This window comes from Muntiacus reevesi, chromosome 7 (genome assembly GCF_963930625.1).
Source record: "Muntiacus reevesi chromosome 7, mMunRee1.1, whole genome shotgun sequence".
NCBI lineage: Eukaryota > Metazoa > Chordata > Mammalia > Artiodactyla > Cervidae > Muntiacus > Muntiacus reevesi.
The window spans coordinates 81,602,489-81,610,404 of NC_089255.1; the positions used below are offsets into that span (position 1 = coordinate 81,602,489).

A 7,916-nucleotide genomic window follows, 5' to 3' on the forward strand; every position below is an offset into this window, starting at 1 on the left:
CAATGCTGTTCTCTCTGAACACCCCACCCTCGCCTTCTCCCACAGAGTCTAAAAGTCTGTTCTGTACTTATGTGTCTCTTTTTCTGTTTTGCATATAGGGTTATTGTTACCATCTTTTTAAATTCCATATATATGTGTTAGTATACTATATTGGTCTTTATCTTTCTGGCTTACTTCACTCTGTATAATGGGCTCCAGTTTCATCCATCTCATTAGAACTGATTCAAATGAATTCTTTAAAAATATGGAACACTTCACGAATTTGCTTCACGAATTTGCGTGTCATCCTTGCGCAGGGACCATGCTAATCTTCTCTGTATCGTTCCAATTTTAGTATATGTGCTGCCAAAGAGAGCACTGTCTCTGCTTTTTAATATGCTATCTAGGTTGGTCATAAATTTCCTTCCAAGGAGTAAATGTCTTTTAATTTCATGGCTGCAATCACCATCTGCAGTGATTTTGGAGCCCGCCAAAAAATAAAGTCTGACACTGCTTCCACTCTTTCCCCATCTATTTCCCATGAAGTGATGGGACCAGATGCCATAATCTTAGTTTTCTGAGTGTTGAGCTTTAAGCCAACTTTTTCACTCTCCTCTTGCACTTTCATCAAGAGGCTTTTTAGTTCCTCTTCACTTTCTGCCATAAGGGTGGTGTCATCTGCATATCTGAGGTTATTGATATTTCTCCCGGCAATCTTGATTCCAGCTTGTGCTTCTTCCAGCCCAACGTTTCTCATGATGTACTCTGCATATAAGTTAAATAAGCAGGGCGACAATATACAGCCTTGATGTACTCCTTTTCCTATTTGGAACCAGTCTGTTGGTCCATATCCAGTTCTAACTGTTGCTTCCTGACCTGCATACAGGTTTCTCAAGAGGTGGGTCAAGTGGTCTGGTATTCCCATCTCTTTAAGAATGTTCCACAGTTTATTGTGATCCACACAGTCAAAGGCTTTAGCATAGTCAGTAAAGCAGAAATAGATGTTTTTCTGGAACTCTCTTGTTTTTTCAATGATCTAGCAGATGTTGGCAATTTGATCTCTGGTTCCTCTGCCTTTTCTAAAACCTTCAATAGGTGAATGGAAAAACTAACAGTGGTACATCCATATGATGAAATATTATTTACAGACAAGAAAGAAGCTCTCAAGTCACAAAAAGTATGGGTAATCTTGAATATATATTGCTAAGTGAAAGAAGTTAGCCTGAAAAGGCTACTAATGTATGATTTTAATTATATGACATTCTGGAAAAGGCAAAACAACAGAGATAGTAAAAAGATCATTGATTGTTGGGTATTTGAGGGGAGGAAGAGAGGATGGAAAAGAGGAAGCATAGAAGATTTTGAGGGTGGTTAAACTATTCTGTATGATACCAAAATGGTGAATACAAGGCATTATGCATTTGTTAAAACCTATAGAACTATACAGCAAAAGAATGAATCTCAATGAATACCAATTAAAAAAAAATCATTTAGGAGGTCAGGGAGTCCCAGGAAGAAATCCAGACTATGGTAAGAGACTATAATTGTAACCTCAATTTAAATACATATTTTTGTTACAGATAGTGTGGTGATGATAAAAAATATTTTCAAGCATAAATATAGAATATATTAGAATAAACTTCTGTGTGGAACTCATTTAAAAATAGAAGGTAAGTTAAAAAAAATTAAACTTTCACCTTCAAATAAGAGCTTGTTTATTTTACAATTTTTAATATGGATAGTATATGTGTGCTAAGTTGCTTAAGTCATGTCTGACTTTTGCAACCCCACGGTCTGTAGCCCGCCAGGCTTCACCATCCATGGGATGCTCCCGGCAAGAATACTGGAGTGGGGAGAAGGAAATGGCAACCCATTCCAGTATTCTTGCCTGGAAAAGTCCATGGACAGAGAAGCCTGGTGGGCTGCAGTCCATGGCATTACATGACTGAGCATGTGTGCATGAGGGTGGAGGGAGATGGGTTGGTAGCAATAAACTGGTAGAACTGAAAAAAAAAAAAAAGAATACTGGAGTGGGTTGTCATTTCCTTCTCCAGGGGATGGGTGGTAGGTACCAAACTGTTAGAGATCTGGTTGGATGTATTTTCGAAGTGATATAACAACTAATTAAAATATCAATATATAATACTAGAATATGTTGATGTTAGAAATTAGACTCTGTCTACTTAAACTTAAAAACATTTAAAAAATTATTTATGTATTATTTATTTTTGGCTGTGCAGGGTCTTTGTTGCTGTGCGTGGGCTTTCCCTACTCACTAGTTGCAGCGTGTAGCCTTCTCATATCGCAGCTTCCAGGCTCTAGAGCACAAGCTCAATAGCTGTGGCACAGAAGCCAAGCTGTTCTGTGCTCGGGTCTTTCTGGATCAGGGATGGAGCCTGTGTCTCCTGTGTTGTCAGGCAGATTCTCTACCACTGAACCACCAGGGAAGTCCTTAAAAACATTTTTGATGTTTTTTGATGATGAAAAAAGGTGAAGAGGTGACACAGTTTTTCACAATTCTTTTAGTGTGACCATAGCGAAAGAGTTGAAAGTTCAACATCCTAGACAGCATCTTTCTGCAGGACTTTGCAGACTTTTTCTGTGAAGGGCCAAATAGTATATATTTTATGCTTTGAGTGTGAGACAGCCTGTGTCAAAACTACTCAACTCTGCTGTCGTAGCATGAAAGTAGCCCCAGGGAGTCTGCAATGAATGAGTACAATATAAACTTCCAATACAAGTTTATATGTTGGCACTGAAATTTGAGCTTTGTATAAATATTACATCACAAAATATTGTTTTTCTTTTGATTTTTTTCAATCAACCATTTAAAAATATAAAAATCATTCTTAGTCCACAGGAGTCCTGCCAGATTTGGTTTGAGGATTATTACAACACGTTGCTCCCTGCTTTACAGTAGTTTGGTAAAACAGTGTTCCAAATTAGTAAGAGTCAATATTCTCAAAGTTAGCCTGGAGTCTGTCTCACATTTGCCAAAGCAAAGTCCTATATCCTTGAGACTTTAAGCCAAGTAATTCACATTTGATCTTAGCCAAAAGGCCGAGAAGCAATAAGCCAAGTAATTCAGAAATGTATAAATTTAAGCATGTAAGTTCTTCTATTGCCAATAACACCATTCCCCAAAGGCAACCTCTGACTTCAGGTATTCAACTGTGCACACAGACACATATATAACACAAGTAGCTTTATAGAACTATATATAAATGTACATGGATTGCATTTTTAACAACAAAAAGGGACAACATACATATTGTTCTGCAATTTGATTTTTCAATTACAATATACTTTCAACATCTTTCCTAGTAAGTTTTTAACAAGAATTCTTGATCTTTAGTACATTGGAGCCATTTTCAATTTTGAACTGATAAACAATGAGCATAAGTATCTATATATATGTTTGTACACATGAGTGAATATTTCTGCTGGATAGATTCTTGGAAGTAGTATTGATATTACTGGATCAAAGATATTCAGATTTTATATTGATGAAGTCATCCAAAAGTTTATCCTGGGGTTTCTCAGCCTTGGTACATTTCAGTTCAGTTCAGTTCAGTTCAGTTGCTCAGTTGTGTCTGACTCGTTGCGACCCCATGGACTCCAGCACACCAGGCTTCCCTGTCCATCACCAACTCCCGGAGCTTAGTCAAACTCATGTCCATCAAGTCAGTGATGCCATCCAACCATCTCATCCTCTGTCGTCCCCTTCTCCTCCTGCTTCAATCTTTCCCAGCATCAGGGTCTTTTTCAATGAGTCAGTCCTTTGCATCAAGTGGCCAAAGTAATGAAGTTTCAGCTTCAGCATCAGTCCTTCCTTCCAATGAGTATTCAGGACTGATTTCCTTTAGGAGTGACTGGTTGGATCTCCTTGCAGTCCAAGGGACTCTCAAGAGTCTTCTCCAACACCACAGTTCAAAAGCATCAATTCTTTGGTGCTCAACTTTCTTTATAGTCCAACTCTCACATCCATACATGACTACTGGAAAAACCATAACTTTGACTGGATGGACCTTGGTCAGCCAAGTAATATCTCTGCTTTTTAATACGCTGTCTAGGTTGGTGATAGCTTTTCTTCCAAGGAGCAAGCGTCTTTCGGTACATTTAGGTATATTTAGTACATTTAGGTCTGGGTCTGGATAATCCTTTGTTATGGCGCTGTATCACACATTGTAAAATGTTTAGCAGCATCTCTGGCCTGTATGCATTAGATGCCAGTAACAGCTCCCCTGTTGTGACAAACAAAAATGTCTCTTGGTATTGTCAAATGTCCCCTGGGAAGGAGAGGGCGGGGGCCGGTTGCAAAATCATCTTGGGCTGAAAACCACTACCCTGGACATTTGTTTTCTTTTATGTTCCTTACATTTGTCTCCCTATCCCCTTTTCAATAACTTATCATGTTAACCTTCCTTCAAAAAGGAAAAGTGCCTCAGGGAATTTGTGATTTAGTATATATCACCCCTCTCTCATGGGCTAAAGTGTGTCTCTTAAAATTCATGTGTTATTCATAAATCCTAACCAGTAACTCAGAATGTGACTTGGAGACAAGTTCTTTAAAGAGGTTATGAAGCTAAAGTGAGATTTTAAGAATGGACCCTAATCCAATATGACTGATGATCTTATAAAAAGAAGAAATTTGAACACAGACTTGTACAGAGGAAAGACCATATGAAGATTGGGAGAAGCCAGTCATCCACAAGCCAAGGAGAGAGGACCCAGAAACCAGTCCCGGCAAAACCTTGATCTCAGACTTCCAGCCTCTAGAATTGTGAGAAAGTAAATTTCTGTTGTTCAAGTCAGCCAGTCTGTGGTACTTTGTTATGACAGCCCTGACAATCTAATGTATCTTCCCAATGGGGGGAGGGGGGAAGAATGAATGAAAAAGGCAAAGACACTTGCAACAGTTAGAACTGGACATGGAACAAGACTGGTTCCAAATAGGAAAAGGAGTATGTCAAGACTGTATATTGTCACCCTGCTTATTTAACTTATATGCAGAGTGTCAGAGCCGCCGGGACGTGCCTAGGCCGTGACAAGGTCACGGGACAAGAGAGGAGCCTGCAAGGCAGCTCTTCCCCTTGGGGTCACCCTGGGGACCCAGTTTGTCCCCTTTCTCTTTCTGTCTTATTGTTATTGTGCTTTCTACTAAATCTTGGAAATGTAATATGTAGTCATCAGGCCTCCCCGGAATGGCCCAAGCCGAGGGTATGGCTATGGGCAGACATAAGGAAAAGGCCACAGGCATAGTTTGGCTGCTTGCTTAGAAGATTATAATGTCCTAGATTAGAAAAGAGTAGAGACATTTAGATTCAGAAGTAGATGTACTGCTTCAGTTTACTTGCTCTTTGGTCAAGAGGGTTTTCATTGTTGCTATTTCAGTGCTGCTATTTGTCCACTGTTTCCATTCCCTTAATAAACATAGAATATTGCAGGTATTTTTGTAGAATTAGAAAATGTGTAACATAGGATTTCAATAGCATAAAAGATTTATATTAACCAGCCTCACTGCCATTACCTCACTATTAATAGAGGTGTTTTGCTGCTTCATAGTTAAATATTGTAGATTGAGGTTTTGTGGTCTCAGACAAAGAAAAATATCGAGCTTTTCTCATGGTACTATTCTCAGAAATGTCAAACATGATTTTCATAACCCTTTCCATGTATTGTTTTATTGTCCAAAGAATTCATATTATATCTGGAATCTATGGAACACTGTTTTTGTCAGAGTGAAAATGTTAGGTCATTGAGGCAAGAAGACTATGTACTGGACATACAAGGAAAAAAACCTGTAATTGAGATTGTTCCAGATGAAGTCATTGGAAAAGATATGAGGGAAAATGTTGACGGAAGTATGAAACCAACATCTGATGTAACATGGGGTGGTGGTAAGGGGGAGGCAAGAAAAACAATTCTATATAATCTGAGCTGTTAAAAAATAAACAGAGAGAGTTCTTGCATTGCAACCAGAGCCCATGCACTTCTTTTCACCGACGCCACTCATCCCTTGGGTATTCCTGGACCTGCTGCGGTTGGACCCCAGAGTGCATCAGAGAAATGTACAGCAGAGTACATCATGAGAAATGCTGGACTGGATGAAGCACAAGCTGGAATCAAGATTGCTGGGAGAAATATCAATAACCTCAGATATGCAGATGACACCACCCTTATGGCAGAAAGTGAAAAAGAACTAAAGAACCTCTTGATAAAAGTGAAAGAGGAGAGTGAAAAAGTTGACTTAAAGCTCAACATTCAGAAAACTAAGATCATGGCATCCGATCCCACCACTTCATGGCAAATAGATGGGGAAACAGTGACAGACTTTATTTTGGGAGGCTCCAAAATCACTGCAGATGGTGACTGTGGCCATGAAATTAAAAGATGCTTACTCCTTGGAAGGAAAGTTATGACCAACCTAAATAGCATATTAAAAACAGAGACATTACTTTGTCAACAAAGATCCGTCTAGTCAAGGCTATGGTTTTTCCAGTGGTCATGTATGGATGTGAGAGTTGGACTACAAAGAAAGCGGAGTGTTGAAGAATTGATGCTCTTAAACTGTGGTGTTGGAGAAGAGTCTTGAGAGTCCTTTGGACTGCAAGGAGTTCCAACCAGTTCATCCTAAAGGAAATCAGTCCTGGGTGTTCATTGGAAGGACTGATGTTGAAGCTGAAACTCCAATACTTTGGCCATCTGATGTGAAGAACTGACTCATTTGAAAAGACCCTGATGCTGTGAAAGATTGAGGGCAGGAGGAGAAGGGGATGACAGAGGATGAGATGGCTGGATGGCATCACCGACTCGATGAACGTGAGTTTGAGTGAACTCTTGGAGTTGGTGATGGACAGGGAGGCCTGGAGTGCTGTGGTCCATGAGGTTGCAAAGAGTGAGTGACTGAACTGAACTGAACTGAACCCAAAGGAAAAACTAACAATGGGTTTTGGTGGAGGAGATAACTTTTCTGAGAGGCGTCAAATCATTCTATGTAGCTTTAAATATGGGACTGGCTCTATCCAATCTCTTTTCCACAGCAGCTTCTGTGATGAACAATTATTAACTTTTATAATCTCAACATCAAATTTCTTTAATTAATAAAGGTAAATCAAGGAAATAAGAGCAAGGCAAACAATGATTAGAGATCAGGAAAAATGAAAGAATTAGAGGAAGTGAAGTTTGTTGTTTAAAAAACACTATATTTTTAATTGTATAAATGATATTTACAATGTAGAAAACCCAGACTGTGCAAATAAGCAGAAAAGAAGAAAATAAAAATCACCTGAAATCCCACCATCCAAAGGCAATCACTGTTAAATACTGTGGCATAAGGACTCCCAAACTTTTTTCACTAGTATGTATATACAGGCAGATGTATAGATAGAAATACACATACACACATATACCACACACACACACACACACACACATACATCCTGAATGGGAACCTACTGTATCACTCATTTTGTCTGTTTCTTTTTCCTTATTAAATGGTATATTGAGAAGTTATTCCATGTCAGTAAATTATATTTCTAGAAATGGTTTTGTTTTCTAAAAAATTTTTGGCCACACCTGTGACATGTAGAACCATAGTTCTCCAGTCTGGGGTCAAACCTGCATCCCCTGCATCGGAAGAATGGACTCTCCACTGCCGGACCACTAGGGAAGTCCTAGAAAATGTTATTAATAGCTACTTTTGTTGAACTAAGTAGAGCCATTGGAAAAAGATGAAATTAAAGGTAAGCCAGTCCCCAAAAGGTGCCTCCCAGTTGCAAGGGAAACTTAGAAGACATACAGAAACAGCATTCTTTATTTGAGGAAATCACAAAAATGTTGAAAAAAGAAGAGGATGAGGTCACAGGAAAGACTTAGAGTAGAAGATACTTGTACAGAATGTGGTAAAGACAAATCTATGGCCCTCCTCCAGCTAC

At 39.0% G+C, this 7,916-nt stretch overlaps 1 pseudogene; it reads right to left on the reverse strand.

Annotated features, from left to right (window-relative positions):
* Window positions 1-238: 238 nt before the first annotated feature.
* Window positions 239-358, reverse strand: LOC136172718 (U6 spliceosomal RNA; annotated as a pseudogene).
* Between the last annotated feature and the right edge of the window lie 7,558 nt (window positions 359-7,916).